This window comes from Pleurodeles waltl, chromosome 6, assembly GCF_031143425.1.
Source record: "Pleurodeles waltl isolate 20211129_DDA chromosome 6, aPleWal1.hap1.20221129, whole genome shotgun sequence".
NCBI lineage: Eukaryota > Metazoa > Chordata > Amphibia > Caudata > Salamandridae > Pleurodeles > Pleurodeles waltl.
The window spans coordinates 617,970,972-617,997,767 of record NC_090445.1 but is presented as its reverse complement, the minus strand read 5'-3'; the positions used below and the strand labels follow the sequence as shown (position 1 = coordinate 617,997,767).

General features: G+C 46.0%; 1 protein-coding gene across 3 annotated transcripts in view; it reads left to right on the top strand.

Moving 5' to 3' along the window:
• The window catches only part of LOC138300066 (receptor-type tyrosine-protein phosphatase V-like), a 573,371-nt gene that overhangs the window by 115,205 nt on the left and 431,370 nt on the right, over window positions 1-26,796 (top strand). For 2 of the 3 annotated variants that reach the window (XM_069238932.1, XM_069238933.1), the window contains exons 2-3: window positions 9,212-9,275; window positions 14,459-14,522. The gene's annotated coding sequence lies outside the window, so the exon portion shown is untranslated. The remainder of the gene's footprint in view (window positions 1-9,211; window positions 9,276-14,458; window positions 14,523-26,796) is intronic. The other variant, XM_069238934.1, reaches the window with a different exon arrangement.

The window sequence follows — 26,796 nt, the reverse complement described above, 5'->3', positions numbered from 1 at the left end:
CGATTTTAATGATCCTGAAGTCTTTCTGCACATTATATTTTTCTCTGTTTTTCTAAATTGTTTGGGGATTGTCTTGGCTTCTAAAATGTTGGTACTGATTAAACTTAACGCATGCTTCTGTGGGGATTGCCTGCTACTTGTGACATAGCTACCAGGAGTTGCACAGTGATTCCCTCAGAACTGTGATATGACCTAAACAGATTTGGTTTATCAAGATAGTATGAGCTCCCCTCCCCAATTTCAAACATGTGACATGGTCTTTTAAGTCTATTCGTCATGTCACATGCTTCACTGATGTTTCTTCAGCTCATACAGTATGCCGGTACGACCTTTCGCTGTCTATCATGTCATCCCAGTAACATGCCTTGCTATCCCATGGCAACCACAATTGCACTGTCATCGCACATTACCCATGACTGCCAAGTAATTAACTGTCTCCACTGCTTCCTCACCCGTTATCCTTCAACTTTAAAACCACACAGGATGGAGCTCCTCCACTGCTTTCCTTAGCAAGCCAATGGATATTTGAGCATACCACTGCGAGCATTATGAAATATATTGAGCTCTGGCTACGGATATACTCATCCGCTTGGCTAAAATCAAGCCTACGTGTCAGCATCAGCCACATGACATATGAACTCGGAAGACACCTGCAACTGGTTGGCTTTCATAGGTACCAGACACACTTGTGAATTCAACACACCCTTCGCCTCCTCTCTCTACAGATTAACTCCAGCAGGCTGCTCCCAGCAACAAGGTGTGTGGTGATCATTCTTCAAAAAAGGCTGAACTAGAAGACTCCTGCTCTCGCCACGCCACAACAGCAGTGGAGCTTGCTCGTCCTTTCCTCATCCTAGTACTTAACTGTATGACACGATGCCACAGTCCCTCAAAGTTACCCATGTTTGCTAACATCCCCATTCCAGTGCTACTCCAAATGTAAACCACACTCCTCAATTCTCTAGGTTGTGAAGCTTCGGTCATGCCTCCTTCCTTTTAAACTGTGCATGTAACTCAATGTTGATTTCTCTACTTCATAAGGAATTTAGAAAGTATTTTTATGTTCACCAGGTACAGCTGTTTAATTGCCACAGATATGTCGCATATTACTAGGTGTAAATAGTGAGTCAGAAATCCACACTGAGAATTGTTAGCTAGCCATCCTCGGAGACCCATTCAAAATAACTCCCCCTCAGATATCTTAAATGTAAAATTACAAATACCAGAGTGCAACTGTGTGAGGTTAAAATGCAGGACTTGCTGAGTATCTGGCTCCTAACTTAGCACAAATAAAATGTATCGTACATGCCCACAGCTGTGCACACCGCCAGTGAAATATTTTCTTTTCTAACACAAGGTCAACGGGTATGCACAGTAGATGACTTTTGGGCATCGTTAGATTCTAATTAGTGCCGTCTTTAAATTAAAAAAACGTGGTTTACATAAAAGTGTTCTCCTGACACCTCCAGAGAGACGTAGACAATGTGCAACTTACCCACCCCACCAGGAAAATTACCAGGCAACTTAAAGTATGTGGAAAGCCCACACATAGCCCTTTTATTACAGTGTTAGAGTAATACACGTTAAACATTATATAGCATTATAATAGTATACCACATCTAAACCATCAACCCAAAGACACCCCCAGGGGACAGCAGAGTTCAACAGACAAATACTTAGGAGACATCAAAGATAAGGAAGATGTGGCTTCAAGCATTTAAAGGTTTTTACAAGGACAGCAGCCAGCCAATTGGTTACAGCACTCGTGGAGACAGTCTTTTCCCCCCTAGGGCTGCAGCATACATTGTGCCAGCAGGCCACAACCGCACCGCCACCCAGGCTTTTACATCAGTCAGCAGAGGACATCACCATAACAACTTTGCAACCCTTCCCTCCAGAAGGGTGGTGATGTTGCCTCTTCGTTGGACTTGAAGTCTCCTCCATGGGGAGGGGGCAACGGGGGGGGCTCCTACCTGTGGCGCAACTAAGGGTGTCCGTCCCCCGGGCTCTGGGGGGCGCCTGGGTATACTGAATGCAGAATGTGCAACTTGCCTTCTTCACCAGGAAAAATACCAGGCAACTTAAAGTATGTGGAAAGCCCACACATAGCCCTTTTATTACAGTGTTAGAGTAATGTATGTTGAACATTATATAGCATTATAAACGCTTATACCAAATGTAAACCATCAACCAAAAGCCCCCCCCCCCCCCCCCCCCCCCCCAGGGGATGACAGAATTCAACAGACAAATACTTCGGAGATAAAAAAGATATGGCTTCAAGCTTTTAAAGGATTTTACAAGGACAGTAGCCAGCCGATTGGTTACAGCACTCATGGAGACAGTCTCTTGTCCAGCACTGCTGCAGCACGCATTGTGCCGGCAAGCCCCAACCGCATCACCACCCGGGCTTTTACATCAGTCAGCAGAGGACATCACCATAACACCTTTCGCACAACAACTTTGCATCCCTTCCCTCCAGAAGGTTGGTCCAAGCAAATCTCAGGATAGCCCATTGGCCACGCCGGGGTACCTGAACACAGGTGTAGACACCCCCCTCCAAGTTCCAACCAGGCATCCAGGGCAGGGTAAGACAGTCCTGGTCACCAGCAGGTCAATCCTCGTCTTTCATCAGAGCAGTGCCAACACACACACACCCCGCTCATGGCTCAGTCCAGCCAAGAGTCCATATTCAGAGTATTCCCTGCTATTTCCAGCCCTGAGGGACGAGTGGGTGGGATCCAATTCTTCAAAGGGCGTGACGATGCCTGGAACACCTTCAAGGATTGGAGGTGCAAGGAGGGCGAGGCGAGTGTCCAGACCGTTTAAATACCCTTCCAGCTATGGGTCCCCTGGGGCCCCTGATGATGCGCTTTCTGGATGACATTGCCTCTTTGTTGGACTTGATGCCTCCGCCATGGGGAGGGGGCTCCTGCCAGTGGCGCAACTAAGGGCATCTGACCCCCAGGCTCTGGGGGGACGGGGGGTGCCTGGGTATACTGCATGCACAATGTGCAACTTGCCTCCTCCACCAGGAAAAATACCAGGCAGCTTAAAGTATGTGGAAAGCCTACACATAGCCCTTTTATTACAGTGTTAGAGTAATGTACGTTAAACATTATATAGCATTATAAAAGCATATACCATTTGTAAACCGTCAACCCAAACCCCCCCCCCCGGGGATGGCAGAATTCAACAGACAAATACTTAGGCGATATCAAAGATATAAAAGATATGGCTTCAAGCTTTTAAAGTATTTTACAAGGACAGCAGCCAGCCAGTTGGTTACAGCACTTGTGGAGACAGTCTCTTGTCCAGTAGGGCTGCAGCATGCATTGCGCCGGCAAGCCCCTACCACATAACCACATCGCCACCCGGGCTTTTACATCTGTCAGCAGACGACATCACCATAACACCTTTGGCGCAACAACTTTGCATCCCTTCCATCCAGAAGGGTGGTCCCATCAAACCCCAGAGTACCTCTTAGTGCATCGGCCCCGCCGAGATACCTGAACTCAGGCGTAGCCCCCCCAAAGTTCCAACCAGGCATCCACTGGCAGGTCCACCCTTCTCTCTCGCCAGCCCAGTGCCCACACAAACACAACCTGCTCAGGGGTCAGTCCAACCAAGAGTCTATATTCGAAGTATTCCTTGCTATTTCCGGCCCTGGGCCCCTGCCACAGGGTGAGGAGCTACCTGGCAAACTCGCCCTCCCCCCAACGGCACTGAGCGAGACCGACTATAGCTGCCAAAAAGGTCTGGATGAACAACTCTTGGCCCCTGATCGACAAATGCACCCCGTCACAGTGAAATAACTCAGGCCTAGCCACCTTTATCATGTTGTTGCACACCGTGCCAATAGACGAATCTGCCATGATTTTCTTGACCGAACGGTTTAATTTCCTTACCGAGTCATTGATTGCCCTGGTGGATAATCCCCCAAACCACTCCAATCATGGGACCATTTCTGACCACAGCAAGGCCACTGTTGGTGACTGATTCCTTACCTTAGACAAGTTGGAGAAGAGAGCCTCCCTAACACCCCGCCTACCTAGGGACACCATATCGTTGCCCCCCTATGGAATAACAATGATGTCAAAAGGAGGGACCGCGCCTTCGTCAAGGCTTTTGCAAGATGAGAAAATAAATCTCCTAGCTTGAGGCCGCCAATCCCCACCCAATAGTGGCGGAAACCTGCCTCCCGGTGGGCCTTCTCCAGGCCAGAGTCAGTGAAAAATTGAGCCGCTCTTCGAATGAAGGAGTGTTCTCGCCAGCAGACATGAATTGTACCACGCCCGACCACTGGAACAGAGGGAAAGGAATCGAGGTCAGAGATGAAGCCTAAACCAAATGAGGGCTCACATAGTGTTCATAGCATTTCAATGAACCTACCAACCTTCCTGATGGTTCCCCGGATAGGCCCAAAGCAGCAGCTTTAGTGGCTGCACCAATGTGAAAGGAATGTGAAGTAAACCCAGACACCTCCTTGCACATAATAGCCAGGGCGCGCTTACATACTTGTGTAAATTGGAAGCGGTTGAGCAGGGACCCATCCTCGTGTATCAGCAACTTGGAGCAACCGGCCCCAGGTCGCACCCGTAGGAACTCCCCAACCAGCGTCACTGGGCAGTAGGTGGTCCCTGGGGCTGAACCTAGACACACCCAAATGCCCTTTACCCGTGGGTCTGTCTTAGAACTCTGAACCTTCACATGCAGAGAACTAACAGTGACAAGATGTCAGACAGCTCGATTCCCTGAACCCAAGCCAGCCTTGGAGGACTAGTTCTGAGATCCTGAATGCCCCAAAAAAGGCTAGAGAGTAGGCAAAGATGAACAGATTAAGTTCATAGGGAGATCTGAACACCAGTACCAGGACCACAACCATCCATGCCAGCCTCAAGGCATCGATAGGCCTCCTGGAATCTTCCTTTGGGGGGGGAGGGGTGTTCCCAACCCATACTAGCCCTCCTCACCCTTGGGTCTTTTGTCGGGTCCGATACCCCTTTCAGCCCAGCAAAGAAGGCAATTGCAGAAAGCTGCCTTTGTACTAGGTGCAAAGAGTTACCCCCCTCCATTTGCTTCACCAGGAACTTCAGGACTCCCTCAGGGTGACAGTGCTCCACCACTACTGGGGAATCAAAGGAGGCATTGTATATTTGCCAAGCCGACTCATACATGCATTTTGTTTTGGGCGCCAAGGATACTGTGATCAGGTCGCAGTCGATGGGACACCAAGCCTCCAAAACTGCAGAGGAAAAAATGACATTGCCTTCTCCGCTTGCGGCCACAGTGCTCTGAACTCTGCCAACTTGGAACAAGACAAGGCATCACTCACTGTGTTATTAACCCCCGGGACATGTTTTGCTGAGAAGAACACGTTATGCGACAAACAACTGCAGACCATGGCTTTAAGCAAGAGTAACACGAATGGACACTTTGCACTGTGATTATTTATTGCTGTATGACCAAAACACTATCCTGCTGTTGGCCAAAGTGTCTCCCCAAATCTGCAGTGCTACCACAATAGGAAAAAGCTCTAGGAGGGGGTAATGTTTCTTGTGAGCCCAGAAGCCCTCCATTCTTCTGGCCAGTGCTGAATGCACCATTTTGTGACAAAGATTGCCCTAAAACCAATGCTGCCTTCTGCGTCTGTGAACAGTGCCAGCTCAGTGCTAGACCGCGACGGCTGTTGCCAAAGTAGTGTGCCATTAAAGTTACCCAGAAAGCTCTTTCAGGCCATCAAGTCCTCCCTGACCTCCGAGGATAATCTGGTGTGGTGATGCTTGGCCCAAAGGCCTGCCATTGACCTAGCGATAGTCTTTGAGAAAGCTCTCCCCATAGCAATCATCCGCAATGCAAAATTCAGCTGCTCAACTAATGCTTGCAGCTGGTGCAAGGTGACCTTCCTTCACGCTGAACAATTCTCTTTGGAGGCTTTGAATGGCATGACTTTGTCTGCCGGGAGCCTGCACACACCTGCCTCTGAGTCAATTTCAATGCTCAGAAATGTTATCTGCATAGAGGGGCCGTCTGTCTTGCTAGCTGCCAATGGTACGCCCAGTGCCCTGGCCAGCTGTTGGAAGCCTAGCAGGGCCTTTCCGCAACCTGTAGAGCCCACGGGTCCCATTACCAGAAAATCATCCAGGTAGTGCACTACCCCATCTGTGGCTGCCACGTCTTTAACTGCCCATTCTAGAAACCTGCTGAATGACTCGAAGACTGAGCATGCAATGGAGAATCCCATGGGCATGCACAGATCCAGAAAATACTGCCCTTCAAATGTGAACCCCAGAAGGCGACTGTCTTCTGGGTGTACTGGCAGGAGACAAGCTGATTCAATGTTGGATTTGGCCATCAAGGCCCCCTTGCCTAACTTCTACAATTTGACCAGGGCTTCATCATAAGTGGTGTACCGCACCAAGCAGAGGTCTTAGGCTAAACCATCATTGACTGATGCGCCTTCCAGGAAAGAAAGATTGTGGATTAGGCAACATTTCCCAGGCTCTCTCTTAGAGACAAGACCCAGTGGTGAACAGACCAGGTCTTCACAAGTAGGGGAAAGGAAAGGGCCCGCCAACCTCCCTGCCTGCACTTCCTTCATGATTTTTTCATGTGCTATCTTCAGTTGGACTGACACCTGATTCTTAGGGGGGACCAGGGTAGAGGGAACACTAGTAGGTATGCGGAATCCTTCTTTAAAGCTGTGGTATAGGGTATTGGCATCTTTTGAATTCTTGTTCCTGCCAAAAGGGTGACCCAGAACATTAAGACGTATGGGCATAGGAAGCTTGGTGGCATGTGTGCTACTGCTTGCTTTTGGGGGGCTGTGAATCTTTTGGTTTTCTTTGCTTCTTGAACTTGCTTTCGGGTGCCCCTGGGACACTCCGAAGGAACAAATGTGTTTATATTTGCAGACAGGTCCCCTACCGCATTTCTTTTTAGGGTCAAGTGCGTGTAAGCGCTCTGGCCCCTGTTGTAATCTCTCTGTGGGCTTTTAACCACGCCCATCAGTTTGGTTGGTTTGTGGGCTTGCCTTTTAAAATTTTCTTTATTTCATTAGTGAAAGGCATACGTCATGTCTTTTCCGGTGTTTTGCCCTCCTCCACAGCACTGGTTAGCTACTGAAAACATACGAGGGGCCATGTTTTCCGAATGGCTTCTGCACTATTTCTTTTTATTTCCTATGCAGCTCGATCTCGCTGGGCAGGAGTCGAGCGCTTTGCATGACATCGACCCTGTTACATGGATTATTCTACTTTTGCTGGCTACATGAATAATTCTACTTTTGCTAGTTACATGAATAATTGCACTTTTACCGATAAGTTTCACTGCAAGTGAACTTCTGTTTCCTTTTATGTGTCTCTTTCAGGCTCATGGCGACCGTCGGCTCGCTTATGAGAAACTGTTTTTCTTTTCATTATCAATTTATGTGGCAAGAAAAGTCCAGTTAGGAGTTTACAATGCTATTAGCTCTAACTCGTTTAACATTTTGCCTATTGCATTTTTATTGTAATGAGCTTCAGGCACATCACAATAGCAAACATAACTTTAAGCCAAGTGAAATATAATAATTCCCTCTGCATTACCATCTTTGATTGGCAGTCAGGTTACCCTCTGTCCAAGCAAGGACCCTCACTCTAATCAGGGTAAAAGAGAATCGCCGTCAGATAACCCCCGCTCACCCCCTTGACTTCAGAGTGCTAGGTACAAAGTATTAGTACCAACAGACACAGTAACTCAATGAAAACACTACAAAATGACACAACACAGGTTTAGAAAAATAGAGAATATTTATCTAAACAAAACAAGCCCAAAACGACAAAAATCCACAATAAACAAGGCAACTTATCAATAAAAATGCAAAAAGAGTCTTCATGTAATTTTAAACACAACACTGACGCTGTTAGTGTGGAAATGTACCTGGGCGTGTCAAAAATAACCCTGCACGGGCAAGTGTGCATCAAAAAGGGCTTGCGATGCGTCTATATTACTCATGAGCGAGACCTTGCATCGTTTCTCCTTCAGTCGGGTCAGCGTGCGTAATTTCTTCTCTCCGCAGGAGAGCGATGAGTCAATCCAGTCAGCACTCTCTGGTCCGGGCAGGCCTTACATTGTTTTTACACACCCAGCGATGTTTGCGTCGGAAATCCAGCCGCACAATGATCCGAAAACCACACAGTGCGGGTTGTGATCTCACCAGCCTCCGTCAGCGATGCTGCACGTCGTTTCTCAAGCTGCTTGCATCGATCTTCCAGCCGCACAACAGGCGAGCGTTGATTTCAGCCACCAAGCTGGCGGCGCATCGATTTTTCAGCCGTGGATCGGAGTTGCATCGATCTTTTCCCCGCACAGCGGTCTGTGCATGGATTTCTCACTCTTGGGCTGCCAGCTTCTCCTTTCAGGGTCCCAGGAACTGGATGGGCACCATTTGGCACAGTTGGAGTCTCAGCAGAGGCTCCAGGTGCTGGCAGAAAGAAGTCTTTGCTGACTTTGAGACTTCAAACAACTGGAGGCAAGCTCTAAATCAAGCCCATGGAGAGTTCTTCACATGAAGGAAGGCAACACAAATTCCAGTCTTTGTCATCTAGCACAGGCAGAAGCAGCAACTGCAGGATAGCTCCATAAAGCACAGTCACAGGCAGGGCAGCTGTTCTTCCTCAACTCTTCAGCTCTTCTCCAGCCATAGGTTCCTCTTGGTTTCCAGAAGTGTTCTAAAGTCTGTGATTTTGGGTGCCCTTCTTATACCCATTTTGCCCTTTGTAGTAGGCTTACTTCAAAGCAAAGTCTCTCTTGTTTGTGAAATCCTGCCTTGCCCAGGGCTGGCCCCAGACACACACCGGGTGGTTGGAGACTGCATTGTGTGAGGGCAGGCACAGCCCTTTCAGGTGTGAGTGACCACTCCTCCTCTCCCTCCTAGCACAGATGGCTCATCAGGAAATGCAGACTACACCCCAGCTCCCTTTGTGTCACTGCCTAGTGAGAGATGCAACCAGCCCAACTGTCAAACTGACTGTGGGGTTGGGCTCAGGGGTACAGAGGACACGGACTCGGATTTCAGAACCCTTAACAGGGCTGATATGTGGTTTATTGGTATTATAAGTCCGATGAGAAAATAACAAGGATGGTATGTCTTCTTTGCTTCGTGGATTTTCTCTTCTACGTGGGTGGTGGGTTTATAAGGGTCCTTTAATAGCTTTCTTTTTCTTCGTCTTAGGTGGCGACCTTCAGGTGGCTTCTTCTGGGTCTTGCGGTTTCTCTGAAGAAAAAGGATAGGCCAGGTAAGTGGGACGATATTTTATTTTCTCTCAATTAAGTGGTTAGTGCAGGGGAAGTGTGAGGGGGTACGAATTATAGGAGGTGGTGTTTTAGTCGGGGTTTAGGAATTTTTAAGGGAGCAGGCTGTGCTGGTGCTCTATCAGGCTAGGGATCGGGTGGGAAGACGATCTGTGATTTCCCCAGTCCCTGTTCCCTGAATAGCCTTTCTTAGCCTCCTCCTGCCCTCCCCCTTCTCCTCTTCCTCCCTCCAACTCCCCTTTCTCCCTCCAACTCCCCTTTTTCCCCTTTATTGTGGCTGCCTCTGAAGAGCGCACGTACCTTGTACAGCCACGACCCTCCGGGGCCGTGGCAGGCTGTCTTGCTTTCTCTCGGGGGTTCCGTGTCTTCAGTGCCTGGACTGGACGTCTGCTCAGCACGTCTTTCTGATCCGGCGGCGGCCGTCTCCTCACGTTCGGCGTCTTTGTTCGTCTTCCTCTCTCTGGATGCGGCTGTGCGGCTTCTCTCCTGCTCCTCCAGCTCTGCTCCGCTGCGTTCGGTTGCGGCGTCTTCCTTTTGTGAAGACGCGGCGACCCGGAAGTCCGGTGCCGATCGTCGTCTCCGCCCCCACGCGTCTCCTTGATGACGCAAACTCGTGCCGGAGGAAGTGTGCGGCAGCTGCCCTTGTTGTGCGATGGTAGGCGAGGTGAGCAACACCCGCCTACATACCCCATCCCATAAACGGGACTGGTAGAGTACCGTGGAGTCTGGGCAGCGGGAGAGAAAGTCAGCGGGACATTGACGTGACCCGGGAATGTGACGAACCTGAAAGGTAAAGGGTTGTAGTTCAAGGAACCAGCGCAACACTCGGGAGTTAGTATCCTTATGGGATGCCAACCAGGTCAAGGGCGCATGATCGGTATACAGGACGAAAGGGCGACCCAGGAGATAATATTGGAGACACTCTATTGCCCATTTTATGGCAAGACATTCCTTCTCGATAGTAGGATAGTTTGTTTCCCTAGGCAATAACTTACGACTGATATATACAATGGGGTGCTCGTGTCCCTGATCGTCAGGCTGCGCCAAAATGGCCCCCAAACCGACATTGGAAGCGTCGGCAAAAAGGTGAAAAGGTCTGGAAAAATCAGGACATCTTAACACAGGTTCTGTAGAAAGGGCTTCTTTCAGACATTCAAAACCTTGGAGTTGTGAAGGAGAGAAAGAAGGAAGGGTGTTAGAATATTGTTTCTTTAACTGGTCAGTAAGGGGGGCAGTAATGGTAGAATACTGTGGTATGAACCGTCGGTAATACCCTACTAACCCCAGAAATGAATGGAGTTCTTTCTTTGTTTTGGGGAGTGGTATCTGCCTAATGGTCTCTACCTTATCTTTCTGAGGACGCAGCACTCCCCTACCGATGACCTATCCAAGATAAGAAATTTGAGTCTGCCCCAGGACACATTTTGTAGGATTGGCGGTAAGACTTGCGGTTGCTAACGCTGAGAACACTTTCTTTAGATGGAGGAGGTGGTCTGGCCACGTGGTACTAAAAATGACAATGTCATGGAGGTAGGCGGCCGTAAAGTCTTGGAAGGGTCTTAGGAGTCGGTCCATCAGGCGTTGGAATGTCGCCGGGGCACCGTGAAGGCCAAAGGGGATGTCGGTAAATTGATATAAACCCGAAGGGGTTCCGAACGCTGTCTTCTCTTTGTCTTGTGGGGCTAAGGGAATCTGCCAATATCCCTTCGTCAGATCAATAGTGGACATAAAACGGGCCTGCCCGATTTTTCTCTAAAACCTTATCTACCCGCGGAATGGGATAGGTATCGAAGAGTGATACCTCATTAAGTTTTCTGAAATCGATACAGAATCGGACTGAACCATCCGGTTTAGGCACTAAGACGACAGGAGAACACCATGGACTCGTGGATGTTGACTGACTCCTAGAGATAACATCTTTGTTATCTCTTCCTCTATAAGGATCTTTCTAGCTTTGGGGATTCGATAGGGACGTAGACGAACAGTTTGTCCCTCAGGTGTTCGAATATGATGTTGGACTAGGGACGTTCTTCCAGGAAGTTCTGAAAAGAAGTTGGTATGACTCTGGATTAGCTCGAATAATTGTCGTTTCTCCATCTCAGAAAGGGACTCGTTGATACTGGGATTTTTGTTGTTGGTCTGGTTGGGGTGTGGGACATAGTTCTAACCCTAGTGGGTTTGTCGGGGAGATCAGGCACCCCCTCGCAGAAGCGTTGTTATCGTTTTCCGGATTCTCCCATTTTTTTAATAGATTGATGTGGTAAATTTGAGTCCGTCTCGGGTGATTATTTAGTTCAATCAAATACGTAACAGGGGTGACTGCTTTTACCACCTGATATGGCCCTTGCCATTTAGCTAGTAGCTTATGTTCAGAGGTGGGCCGTAGGATCAATACCTTATCGTTGGGCTGTAGTACCCGCAGTTTGGTGCCCTGATCATAATAGCCTTTTTGTGCTTCTTGTGCTTTTTCTAAATGGTGCCTTACATCTTCCCAAACCGTCTGGAGGTGGGTCTTTAGTTTGTGGATATACTCTAGGATGGGTTTCTCCTCGTTGTTCTCCTCTTCCCACAATTCTGCTGCCATATCGAGTAAGTTGCGGGGTTGTCTCCCAAATACAAGTTCAAACGGGCTATGCCCGGTGGAGGATTGTTCATGTGTCCTTATTGCATACATTACTAGGGGAAGTTTCTGGTCCCAGTCTTTTCCCGAGTCGCTCGCCATTTTCCTCAAGAGGGTTTTGATGGTGCGATTATATCGCTCCACTAAACCATCCGTTTGTGGATGATACACTGACGTCTTTATCTGTATAATGCCTAGGGATTTGCATATCTGTTTCATAAGTCCATATATGAAGGGTGTCCCCTGATCGGTAAGAATCTCTTCGGGGAACCCAACCCGGGAAAAAAATTTGATCATGGCTTGTGCAACCGCCTAAGTGGTAGTACTGGTAAGGGGAATCGCCTCCGGATACCTGCTCGCATAGTCGACCAGGACGAGGATATGGGTGTGTCCTTTACTAGATGGTAGTAGTGGTCCGACTAAGTCCATACCTACTCGTTTGAAGGGGGTATCGATAATAGGTAATGGACGTAACGGGGCTCTTCTGATGGCTCCCGGTTCTACTAGTTGACATGTTGGACAGTGGGTACAGTACCTTCGAATATGCGCATATACCCCTGGCCAGTAAAACCGTCTCAGTAAGTATTCCTCGGTTTTCTCCCGGCCACAATGACCTCCCCCCGGCTGGTTGTGGGCTAGGAATAATACCTGAGTCCGGTAAGGTTCGGGAACTACTAGTTGTCTCTTCTCCCCATTCACGGTTGTGGTTACTCTATACAAAAAGTCCTTGTGCACTAAAAAGTAGGGACCTACCTCTCTGGTAGAGTCGTTCTTGGCACTCCTCCAAGCATTTCCTAGGGTGGGATCTTCGCGTTGGCTCATTCTAAACGATACAGGGGCGCTGTCTGTATTGGCCACTAATTTTCCTACTTCCTTCTGTCCTTGTTTAGTAGAAAATCTTTGTTTCTCTACGCTCTTCTTTTCGAGTTAACCTTTTCCGTTCGGGGGGGCTATAGATAGGGTCATCCCGAAAAGGAGCAGGAACCCACCAATCATCTATAGGATTGTGCTTCCGTGTTTGATCCAAGATCTCATCAAATCTTTGGTAATCAGTTCCAATGATGCAGTCTTCTATTAAGTTATCCATGAGCCCCATGGAGAGGAAGTCATGGTGAGTGTTCCATTGTACTTCTACCACTGCAAGGGGATACTGAGCCCGGTCCCCATGAATGCAACATATAGTCACCCAGTGATCGTTATTAGGGTTTATAGATTTGACTATATTGCGACGTATCACTGACTGACTACATCCGGAGTCAATCAAGGCCATGACCGATTGTCCATTTATCCAAAGGGGGTGTTTGAAGGACGCATCACTTTTCCCCAGGCACAGGACTCTCCCTCGAGTAACCCCTATTTCCATCGGTTCTACTCCCTCATGTTTTTTTGGACATCCACGGGCGATGTGGCCCCACTCCCCACAGCTGAAGCACTGAGGTTGTTGCATGGGATTTCTCTCGGTACTCCGGGAGGGTCCGGGTTCCTCAGTGGTTCGTCTGGGTGTAAATTGGGGAGGATTTATAGGCATTTTACCCAGGGGTCTGGGGTTTTGATGCTTCACATCCACTGACCTGTGGTAGGCGCATGCCAGGTCAATGGCTGTCTCGGTATCTATTTTAGGGTGCTGCCTTATCCAGTTCCGGGTGCTTGGAGGCAGGGAATCTAGGTACTGTTCTAAGATGATGGCTTTAATAACATCTTCACGGTCATTCCCTATGGGTCCCAGCCACTTCAGTCCTAGGTCCTTCAACCGGTAATAATAGGTACGTGGGTCTTCGTTGGGTCCCCATTTCACTTTGCGAAATTTTGTCCTGTAATACTCAGTATCATGTCCCTCTAAAATACTTTTCTTTATCTCAGAATATGGGGTAGTGCCACCCGGATTTGCAGCCTGATAAGCGGATTGAAGCGTGCCTGTCAAGAGGGGAGCGGTGTATTGGCCCCACCTATTTTCAGGCCATTGAGCGGAGGAAGCTACTCTTTCAAAGTTCGTGAAAAAAGAATCAGGATCTTCTCCCTCCTGGTATTTTTGTAATACCGAACTTGGCACGTTCGGATGTACCTTGCTGGCAGCAATTGTGTCGGTCAGTTTTTGGAGAGCGGTCTCATGAACCAGTTGATTATTGGCCATTGTAGTGGCCTGACTCTTCAAGGCGGACTGAAGAGCCTCCCTATCCTCCTTGGCCTCCCTTTGCTGCGCCTCCCACACTAATTTGAGGTGGCGTTGACCCTCCGCGAGTTGTTTTATCATATCCTCGAGGCTGGGTTTTTCCTCCATAGTTGTAATACCTCTGTACACCCAGTATGCAGTCGAGACCAACTCTCATCCCGCTTCTGACACCACTGTGGGGTTGGGCTCAGGGGTACAGAGGACACGGACTCAGATTTCAGAACCCTTAACAGGGCTGATACGTGGTTTATTGGTATTATAAGTCCGATGAGAAAATAACAAGGATGGTATGTCTTCTTTGCTTCGTGGATTTTCTCTTCTATGTGGGTGGTGGGTTTATAAGGGTCCTTTAATAGCTTTCTTTTTCTTCGTCTTAGGTGGCGACCTTCAGGTGGCTTCTTCTGGGTCTCGCGGTTTCTCTGAAGAAAAAGGATAGGCCAGGTAAGTGGGACGATATTTTATTTTCTCTCAATTAAGTGGTTAGTGCAGGGGAAGTGTGAGGGGGTACGAATTATAGGAGGTGGTGTTTTAGTCGGGGTTTAGGAATTTTTAAGGGAGCAGGCTGTGCTGGTGCTCTATCAGGCTAGGGATCGGGTGGGAAGACGATCTGTGATTTCCCCAGTCCCTGTTCCCTGAATAGCCTTTCTTAGCCTCCTCCTGCCCTCCCCCTTCTCCTCTTCCTCCCTCCAACTCCCCTTTTTCCCCTTTATTGTGGCTGCCTCTGAAGAGCGCACGTACCTTGTACAGCCACGACCCTCCGGGGCCGTGGCAGGCTGTCTCGCTTTCTCTCGGGGGTTCCGTGTCTTCAGTGCCTGGACTGGACGTCGGCTCAGCACGTCTTTCTGATCCGGCGGCGGCCGTCTCCTCACGTTCGGCGTCTTCGTTCATCTTCCTCTCTCTGGATGCGGCTGTGCGGGATCTCTCCTGCTCCGCCGCGTTCGGTTGCGGCGTCTTCCTTTTGTGAAGACGCGGCGACCCGGAAGTTCGGTGCCGATCGTCGTCTCCGCCCCACGCATCTCATTGACGACGCAAACTGGTGCCGGAGGAAGTGTGCCGCAGCTGCCCTTGTTGTGCGATGGTAGGCGAGGTGAGCGACACTCGCCTACATGACCCAGACAGGGAATCCACAAACAGACAGAGTCACAGAAATGGTTTAAGCAAGAAAATGCCCACTTTCTAAAACTGGCATTTTCCAACACACAATCTTAAAATTAACTTTACTAAAAGATGTATTTTTCAATTTTGAGCTCAGAGACCCCAAACTCCACATATCTATCAGCTCCCAAAGGGAATCTACACATTAATCATATTAAAAGGTAGCCCCCATGTTCACCTATGAGAGGGAGAGGCCTTGTGACAGTGGAAAAACAGATTTAGTAGTATTTCACTGTCAAGACATATAAAACACATTTCTATATGTCCTACCTTAACCATACAGTGTACCCGGCCCTTGGGGCTACCTAGGGCCTACCTGAGGGGTGTCTTATATGTAAGAAAAGGGAAGGTTTAGGCCTGGCAAGTGGGTACACTTGCTAAGTCGAATTTACAGTTTAAAACTGCACACACAGACACTGCAGTGGCAGGTCTTAGCCATGTTTATAGAGCTTCTAAGGTGGGTGGCACAACCAGTGCTGCAGGCCCACTAGTAGCATTTGATTTACAGGCCCTGGACACCTCTAGTGCACTTTACTAGGGACTTACTAGTAAATCAAATATGCCAATCATGGATAAACCAATCAACCATACAATTTACACAGAGAGCATATGCACTCTAGCACTGGTTAGCAGTGGTAAAGTGCTCAGAGTTCAAAAGCCAACAGAAACAGGTCAGAAAAAAATAGGAGGCAAAAAGATTGGGGATGACCCTGCAAAAGGGCAAATTCCAACAGCCTTCATCTTCTCAGGGCAGTTGGTTATTGGGCAGGTCTGTCAGTTTTAATGGACAACCATTCTGCTGGGTCCTGTGTCATCTTCTCATGTGTCTTCAACTGTTGCCCATCGTCTGATGCCTATTTGGCTAAGTTGTGCCTCCACAGTTCATTCTTGTGCACCTTAACCTTCACCCACAGAATGGTTATGCGCTGTTTGGCGAGAACAGTACCTGCAGCGCCCGTCTCGTTTTCACTTTGATTCTTTCTCATGAGACACATACCCAGCAAGAAAGCATTGTTTGACACATTTAAGAGGTCTGAAGCCCATAGAAGTATTCATACCACTTAGTACTTTATCCCAGAAATCTACAGTTTTGTGACCTATCCAACTATGTGCGGGAAAACTGCCCTCTTCTGTCTTCATCTGCCACAGGTAAATGTTCTATCAGGGATGGTCATTGCCATCTTCTTATGTGTGGTGTATGTCATGTAAATAATGTCTTCTGACTAGCTTGAGGCACGCATTATGTGAAACTCTTCACTTGTTCACACGCCTTATTGTATTGTCTGTTAGGGTCTCAGGCCGCTCCCATGACCATCTGTCTCTAAGTAAATGTGTACTTCCTCCAAAGGCATGTAGTAATGCCGAGTATAGATTAGTGACCAGCCGCCTGTTAAAACCAGGGTGTCTCATTACTTTTTATCAAACATTTTTATCAGGGTTATTCTCCCCTTGATCAACGAAGGTAGGGTCTTATGAAGATCCACAGAGTGACTGGGCCCGTTCACCACCCTCGCCATGTTGAGAGTGCATTGGACTCTCCTCTTCAGAGGTGACTGCATCCCCAGATATCTGAAGCTGTCCGCTTCCCATACCAGCCCCAAATCTGGGAGAGAGCCAGGATCCGCCGCCCCAAATTATTAAACAGGAAAAGTTTTCAAATATCCTTTTTATTATTTATCTTTCTTTGGCATTGGGATGCTTTTCAGTGCTCACCCTTTATACCATTACAGAGCCAATAATAGATTGTGAATTTTTTCTTGTATGAAAATCTCTAAACTTGTGCAAATGTGTTTTGTTTAAGCTTACTATAGTAACCAGCATATTTTATACAGTCCACGTGCAATCTTTCCATTTGTGCATAATGGTGAGATCAACGGTGTGCTTTTTTAGGGTCAAGCGCAAGCACTCTAGCTTGCTGTAATCTTTCTGTGGGCTTTAAACCATGCCCACCGCACGCCCATCAGTTTTGTTGGTTCGTGGGCTTGCCTTTTTAAAATTCACTTGATTTTATTAGTGAAAGGCATGCATACGTCATGCCTTTTCCGGTGTTTAGCCCTCCTCCAGAGCATCGACCAACTACTGAAAACATCCGAGGCTCCATGTTTTCCGCATGGCTTCTGGACTACTTTTCATTTACTATGCAGTGCATTCTCGCTGGGCAGTAGTCGAACGCTTTGCATGACATCGACCCTGTTACATGGATAATTGCCTAACTGCTGATAGGTTTGACTGCGAGCAAACTTCTGTTTCCATTTGTGTCTCTCCTTCGCGAGTCACGCTCATGCCGTGGCACTTATATCAGCTCAGTTATTTAAAAATGTATTACTTTTCATTTTATGTGGCAAGAAAAGTCTGGTTAGGACTTTACTACACTAATAGCGCTGAGTTGAGCAAATGCAAGACCCATTGTATTGCAAATGCTTGTTATACTGCCAGCATGCAAGTTGTTTTTCCCAGAGTGCCATAGATTAAACTCCCTCTGATCCCACACCATTTCTGGACTAACCCCCTTCATCTGCCTGTACTTAATATCATACTCGAGCCAAGAGGAACCCTGAAATTCTGAGGCCGCACTATGAATAAGTGAAATGTATGCGAGCAGCTTAGGGGCCAATGTTGGATGTTTCTATGTCAAGATTGAAGCATAGATTGGAAATTCCTTCACCCAATTCTTCAAGGACCATTCCACCCAAACCTTCCAAGGTCTGAATTCCCCTTCTGTTCCTGATCTGGTCTTTCCTGGGACCACGCCCGTGTTAATTAAGTCAAACACATCAACATATTCTCCCCTACAAATCTTTTCTTTGGTCTCTGAAAGGACATGCCAGGTAATTGCCACAGGGAAAGCCAGGATGGGTGCTATGGAGCCAAGAAATAGTGGACTGCTCAATAGCGCAGCCTGTGTGGGGATATTTGGGACTGAGGGAGGTATCGCCGGTGGCGGCACCCATACCTGTGCTGCCACACTAACTTGCATGACCATTGAATTTGACTGGATAGTGATGTGTGCCTCACCCACCTGCAAGTACCGGGTTGGCCTGGGGAAACCAATGGCTGTGCTCTGAACAGCTGGAAGGGGCTGATGGTTGTCCTACCCGCCCCCCCCCCCCGGGATTGCGCTACCTCGGACACCCAGCCCCTCCCAGTTAAGCATTAGTTTGGGGCCCGGGTGAGTAGGGGATATCCTTAGCCCCCACACTGGTGTCGCCCATCAGACCCCCTGGGGGCTGACTTCTAGTGCTGGGTGCCGAGAACTGGCTTGTGGACTCACCCTGCACACCTGCTGCTTGTCTTCAGCTGCATGCTGGATAAAGGCCCAAGGGCTGGGGAGGCATCCCTGTAACTCGTCAGGGCCCTCCTCTGCCATTTTGGTAGGGGGTGCTGGAACCAGCTATGGGTTCTTTTCAGGACCTTCCGATAGCTTCTGGAGGGCCCAATCCATGCCAGAGGTCTTGGCCATCCTCCACAGATCGCTGAGAAAGCAAAAGTTTGCCTACGACATGTGGGCGTCATATGCTAGTGCTGATCGTGGGCGTTTAGGGTCCATTCTGCAAACGCTTGGGGAACCGTGCCTTTTCTATTCTAAAAGAAGAGAAGGATGCATTAGGTATGCAAATGCACACAGATGCCAACCACCATGAACTTGCACAGACACGCCTACTTCACAAACAGGTGAGGGTAATGAGTGAGACACAAGTGCAATTTATTTTTTTTCAAATCAACAGCACCGGGGTGGGTACTTCACAATACCCCCCTTTGTGCAAGCAAAACACCTGCATGCATCACAAAAACAACAACTGCTCTGGAGGGTATTCCCCAACCCCCATGTTCTCCCACAAGGCATAAACATCTACATGCTTTAACACAAGGTGTGCCCATGTAAGCATACAATAGCATGTGGCATGCAAGGGGTTAACTGCAGAAGAAGGCCATTTCCATTTATTATAACCTGCTACACAGACCAGCGCGTATAACAACTCAAGGTGGAATACTTACCCGCCCCCCTCCAACTTGAGCATTTGGCATGCAAGGGGTTAACAGTAGGGGAGGGCCATAGCACCGGCACACCACCATACCTATCCCTGTTATTATCTAAATTAACAAAAGCATTCATGCACTCAAAATCAGAAACACCCCCAACTCTCGCACATAACAGCACTGTGTTTTTTTTTTTTTTTAAATATATGTAGACTCCTAGCGCTTCACACGAGTGCCCGCTATGCGCAGCGCCACACGTGAGCCACAGCTACAGCATAAACAGACCTTGGCAAGCATGGGGAGAACAAGAAAAGAATTGCGTTTGATATATGCCTTGATTTTATGACCTCATACCCCACACACTCGCCAAGGCTCGCCCTATGTTCCCAAACAAAGTTGGCAACTACAGTGGCCTCTGGGTGTGTGGTCATAATGAACTGCTATAAACATTTGGAGAATGAGGGGCATCGATCACGCTAACTTGCACGTGCTAAGCGACCACTCTTTCCGAGAGTTACCACTTGCACCACACGCCCATTTCCCCGACATCAGAGAAACAAAGGCGGCAACACTGCCTCCTCCATAGAGGCGAAGGAAACCATGGCAACCTGCGACAATGGAGAACAAGGGGGTTGGTTTAGGAGCTGCCCGGAGGTAGTATGCCATGTGAGATCCCACACCTGCAGCCCCCTTTAAACATGCTAAGCATAAAAGTCATCATCAAGGCCCGGACGGGGTTTGAACCCGTGATCTTGGATTTCAAAGGATGATGCCTTACCACTTGGCCACCACGACAAGGTGTAGTACCGGTTCATTCTCCCGACACAACCACGTGAAACATGAGACACGTCAGGTGCCCCCCCCCCAATATCTAACACCCGCCACCCTTGTGCCCCCATCAACCTGCAGTGAAAAAGACGAATCCGGCCGATAGACTCTGGCTCCACGTATCAGATCCGACGACTCCACCGGATCCAATTCTTCAAAAGGCACGACGATGCCTGGAACACCTGCCAGAATTGAAGGGGCAAGGAGGGTTAGGCGAGGGTCTGGACAATTTAAATATCCTCCTTGCTACGAATCCTCTGCGCCCCCTGATGATTCGCTTTCTGGACAATGTTTCCTCTTTGTTGGACTTGAAGCCTCCACCATGGGGGGAAGCGGGTGGGAGGGTTCCTTCCCATTGCGCAACTAATGGCACCCCTCCCCCAGGCTCTGGAGGGGGCACCTGGGTAAGAACCGCATGCATGTCACTAACAAATAACATCACTCCAGCTCACTGTTTGCAAAGGAATGGCATTGGTGACATCCATTTAAACTGGAAGATGACACCAACCAGTCAAATTCTAGAGTATAGCTCTTACAAATATTTTGGCAACCCATTTGCAAGGTGCCATACCAAGTGGGATTACTGTGATTAAAGAAACTGATCAGAGAGATATTTATGCTGAGAAACTGCTGCAATATTTTTATTAATGCCAATGAACACTACATTATGAAACAAATGTAGAAACCCTGGAATGCTCTTATTCAAAAATACAGCGTCTGTTTCACACTAAACCAGTAAATAAACGAATAAAAACGCCTTATGATTAAAAAAACAAAACAAAAATAGTCTAATATTTTGCTGTGCAACCGCTTGTAACTCAAAATTATAATTGCACTTACTATCCCTGACGAGGTGTTGAAGCACTTTGCATCGATTAGCATGCTGCTGTGGAACCCAATGGTAAAGTTAAATAGCTAGTAGATTAGTAATATGTGGTTTCCTTTTTTTCTTTTGGTTTAGTTGTGATAAGTTTGTGCTCTTAAGTTCTTGTGTGTTTAGTAGTGTTTTAAGTAGAGGTAGAATGAAGAGAAAAGATTAGAGAAGGGGAAGCCGTAAGTTGTTACTGAGAGTAGTGGACATGTGTGACTGTTAATTGGGTGAACTTGGTAAAAAGGAAGAGGAAGTTTGAAAAGAATGTTTAGAAGTTTATAGTAGTTAGGAGGGGTCGGGATGTGTCTGAAAGAGGATGGATAGAGTAAATGTTAAAGGCAGTATGTATATGTATGTGTGTTTGTGTGTGTGAATACAAAAACTCTTTTGGGGTTAGAGTGGCGCATAAATTATGCTAAAAAAGATGAAAGAACTCTGAGTAGTTCCCAGGTTTAGGTGGAGAGCAACACCAGCCACACATTAGATTTGCTCACCTCATATGGCTGTTTTTCTAGCAACATTTTTAAGCATAGAATAAGCAACGGACACTTGAGGTGAGGCAAGTTAGAGTATCAATGTTTTTGCACGGTTCTCCTAAATAGTGCTGCTCTCCACCTAAACTTGGAAACTACCCAGAGTTCTCTTATATAAATAACAGTAAAGTTTTACATGGTCTCACATGTATCATGTACTGCTGTATACGTTTTTCCCCTTATATGAATGTATCTGCTTAAAACCGGGAGTATAGTTTGATATACAAGAACATAAATCCTCATATGGATACCCTGAGAAGCATAGTTTGTCATGTCTAAGTATACATGCATTGTCCATATATATATATATATATATATATATATATATATATATATATATATATATATATATGGAGAGAGATATGCATACGTAGTCATTTTTTTAATATATCTAAATATATTGGAATACTTTCCTATAATCACATTTACATATTGTGATGTGTTTGCATATAAAAGCGACATAAGGCCATTTGTAAACACTTCTCCACTTATGATCTGTAAAGAAGATGTATTTATTATGTACTGTGACATACATAACTATGTAATGCCAAATATATACATTTATTGTTATATATTGTTCCCCCTTCTTGCTGTAACTAAAGTACATATATAAATGTATACAAACCACACATCTAGAGCTATTTTTGTGTATAGTGATATTACTGATGTACAAGTAAACGTATTTACTATTTAGCAATGTTATTTGCTGCTTAGTATGCTGATGAGCTAGATTTAGTGTCTTTGTTTGTCACATTCTTCTGCATAGAATTTGCCCCAAATGCTAAGGGAGTACTTTGCATGTAGCAACAGAGAAAAATAAATATTGGAGTGCAAAATGAACAGCTGATAGGGCCGCACTGTAGGGTTAGTGCAGGGAGCGAGGATGGTCTTCCGTGTGCTAGTGAAGGGTAGCAGAGCTCTCCAGATGCACCATTATTTTTCTTTCTTAAAAGTCGTTTTATATAGTCTGACCAAGCCATTAAATGGGGAAAATCACTCTAAATAGGTTCATGTTGTTTGCTACATGCAAAAAGTAAAATGTTAGGAAAAAAACAGTGAAAAGACGTAAATCCATCAACAATATGTAAAGTGTGCGGAAACTCTGCAGAACAAAAGTAAAAGAAATTACTAAATATCACTTACAGTAGAGTAGTGAGCTCTGAGTCATTGTGATCAGCTCGATTTCAGCTTGAACTGAGGGGGCTTGGCAGAAAAAGCCAAAATTGGCTGTTTTGGGCTTTTTACACTTCTGTGATTCCCAGAATAGCCTGAGCCATGCAGTTCTTGACAGGCAAATTAGACGGTATAAGGAAAAGAGGAGACAGAAAGGAATGCGCCTGAACGCAAGTTTATATCCACTTCTTGGTTGTTGAAACTGGAATGTGTTTAATGATGGATGCACTCTACCTCTCCTTAATCTCATACCATATGTGGCTTTATAGTGGGTGTGGTGCGAGAAAAGGGGTCCACATGGGACACTAACCCTGTCCAATCCACTCTCCCACTTTACCACAGCGCTTTCAGTTTGGAGCTCTACAGCTTGAAATCAAAGGACCCGGGGCAGGTGGCATCACCAGCTGTCTTCAGACAAGTATTATCCTCTGTTGAGCAGTATTGGTCCTAAAGTCCTACAGAGCATTGTTTGTCAGCAAGAGTTTACAGGAGTTATGTGTTCTACTGCAGTATGGTGCAGTCATAAAAATGAAAAGGATATGTAAAGAGTCGGTTTCCTGTCCAAGGACCTCATGAACTGACATTTTTAGTATTTGCAAACCCTTTGATTCAGCAAATCAAATGTTTTGCGAATGCTAAAACCGTTTTTGAAATGTGCAATGCTCAATCAACGATTTTAACAATTCCCAAGAGGGAAGGGGACGCTAAGGGACCCCTTCCCCTTTGCCAACGTTAAAAGACACATTTGTAAGAGTGGGAAGTGGTCCAAGGGACCACTGCTTACTTATAAAAAAATATCCCTAAAACATTCCATGTTTCTTTTTAAACACATCCAGTTTTCCATTCAGGAAAAAGGCCTACTTAAAAAGAAATTAGTTTATGGAAAAGCAATCTCAGACCTGATGATCTGCTGACCCCAGCATGCCAGGATACCTGTAATTGTAGCCAGTCGAAATGTATGACCTACCATATTAATATTTATGAGGTAGGTCGAGTTATGATTATTTTGTGAACCAACCTACTAATGCACAGGTCAGTTCACAAAATACAAATGCATTCAGTAAAATTCGGTGTGCAAACTGCAGCCACGTTTACTAAATACATTATTAGTATATTAGGCCCCTAGTTTTTAAATACCTATGTTTAAGTGATTTTGTGGAGAATTCGGTTGAGGGCCTGGATGAACTTACAATTACATTACAATATTCACTTTTAAAGCTCATGAGTGGGTGTTTTTCTGCACTATTACTTAATTTTGATGCATTTCATGCACCTGCTTTTAGATTCTTCTTATTAGACCATATTATTTTTACCTATGCTGCGATGATCTCCCACAAGAATATGAATTAATATTTTAACTTTTTTTTAAATGCTCAAATAAACACATTTAACTGTATCCTCATTTAAAAAATGCAACAAATCTCACATATGTATAAGTCGAATAGGATATTGTGCAGGCACAGTCTGGATAGATTTGGATCCAGAGGAGGCACTAACTACTACCCCTTTAATTATTTACCCCAGTGGTTCTTAACCTTTTGTCTTCTGTGGGCCCCATTTAATCATTACTGGAATCCAGGGACACGCACTGAATTATTACTGGAATATTGGGACCCCTACTGAGACATAATGGAATCCAGTGACCCCCGCTTAAGCAATTTTGATTATTTTCAGTGCAAACCAAAACACAAATATACGGAAAAAAGCATTCATCAAACACATGCACAAAAAAATAAAGATTTTATTTAATTCACCAAAAATGTTTTAACAAAAATTATTTTAATTTTAATGGGAAGGTCGGAACTTTCCTAAATTCAATTGAGGCCACCCGTTCTCCATGGTATATTCAGTTTGATGCACTTGCACTGCTACCACAAATCTCTTTGAGGATACCAATGGAATTTTTATCCTCCAATTAGAAATTTCTTCACGTTTACAAAATGTTCTAAAGTTTACGATTTTACATTTTTCTTCTTTATTTATGTACACTTTATTTATTTGTTTACAGTTAATTTTCTAAGGGTTGCAGACCCCCTTTATAGGAGTTGTGGACCTGGAAGTGCTCCCGGGCCACAGGTTAAAAACCACTTATTTAACGTTCTTGTGATCTATTCAAAGTTTACCATTCGGTTTTGATCGAAGACAAGTCTGCCACAGTTTTACTAAATATTACCTAAGGTGAAAAGAAGAAACTCTTCTAAATGAAATATGTAAAGAACCCTATTGTTTTGCAATGTTTCTCCATCCTTTTGCTCTGGATAGCTTGTGCTTTGCCCACTGAAGTAGCTAAGTTTCAAGTTCAACCGCATGTAAAATTATAGGCCTGTATGTTTTTTAAACAGTCACACATCTAGTCCAGTTCCTGCTACTGCAGCAAAAGCTATATTTACGAGGTGCAAACGGATGGCAGTCACAAACAGGGACAATAACTAGGGTTAGCATTTATTAAGAAGGCTTTATATTTTATTTTATTTTGGATATTTTTAAAGTGCTAATAACCACCCTCAGTTTGCTCCACAGTTCTTTTAAGTGTGTGTGTGTGTGTGTGTGTGTGTGTGTGTGTGTGTACCTACAGTAATGGTGATTGGTAGGATAATGTTTTGAAGAGTCTTATGGTGAATAACCATTTAGTACATAGAGACAGGTTGTGTCTACCAAGAATACTAGCCTTCAAGGGTCTCCCAAAACAATACGAAATCTTAATAAACGGAATCCAGTCAGACAAAAGTGAAGACACATTGGTCTTTAAACATCCATCAAGCTAGGGCTTCATGAATAACTGACGGATAATGTGAGGACTAAATTATGCAAATACTATGGAGAATTTGTTTCCAAATCTCACATGTGTAACAAGATGATGGACTTCCTTCCTGTGTCCATGCTTTGTGACAGAGTTCCCTGAACCAAAACACCAAAATGATACATTTTTGTCTGTTATTCTGCTCTCTCTCCCTATCGAGGCCTATTCTGTTGAGCATCTTCAGTTCATTTCCATGAGCTTCATAGCAATTGGATTCCTCAGAGCAACACCTGTTCCATGCCTCGTGCAGGGCCTGTCTCCACTGGGTCAATTGGGCCACATCTCTGAATGTCAATGGGTTTACACGCTCTGGTATGTCAGAATTAATCTAATTGGTTTACTCCGCATTGTAAGCCCAGTTCTTTGAAGTGGCACCTGGATAGCACAGCCACAAAAGAAGAGAATGAAGAAAATACCTATATTCACCAGATCTGGCTCCCCTCACTCCAGTCCTCTCTTTTTCAGTTTCTGGAGGTGCATTATGGGGAACGAACCCCGACCAGATATCTTTCAGATGCACAGGAAATACCTGGTTCCAACTGCACCACTGATATTCTTCAAGGCAGACAACATCTTCCTCCATCTCCGTACCTTCCATACCCTACAGCCTCAGGTAGGGAATGTTCACGGAGACACACGGGTGCCATTGGCATAGCCACTGCCTCCTTTACCCTTGAGGGTCAACAGAAAGTGTAGACCACCAGCCATAGAGCAAAATTCTTTAAGGAGGCGTCCAGGCAGAGCTAATGACAATTTTCTATCAGACAGACAAAAATGTTTTATGTGGCAAGTAGGGAATTCTCTTCTCCTATTTAAGTCATATTTTTAGACACATAGACCTTCCAGCAAATTGGTGACCGCATTTTCTAAGCACTCTTGTAGTCGATCAAACAATGCCTGGTTATCAGTTTCGGTATCAGGTGGTTTTGGAAACAATCTTGAAGACAGACTAGTTGCTTATTAGAAAAGTGAAATGGCTGGGCCTAAAATGTGTTTGAGCTGGTGTTAGAAAAATTGTCAGAAGTGACATGTTGCTTCTGAAACTTTTCACAAAAAAGACGGCCTCAAGAAGCTAACCCAGTATTTCACATTTTATTTCAAGCATGAAAACAATTCAGCCTAGGACTCCAGAACTGTACCCAACACACATGAAGTGGCCATGAAAACTGAGCATAAAACTCACCACACGATAAGTCCTCCAAACATAGACACAGTGCACTGGATGGGCCACCAGAACTTGACCCAGTATTCCAAATCAAGCTTCCAGGATTGCTAGAGAAGGTGTGTTGGGGCCTTCAGATTTGATCACAACATGCAAGGTAATGTTTTTAAAAGTAATAGTAATTGTCAGAGTGAGGTTTAGAGAAGTGGAGACAA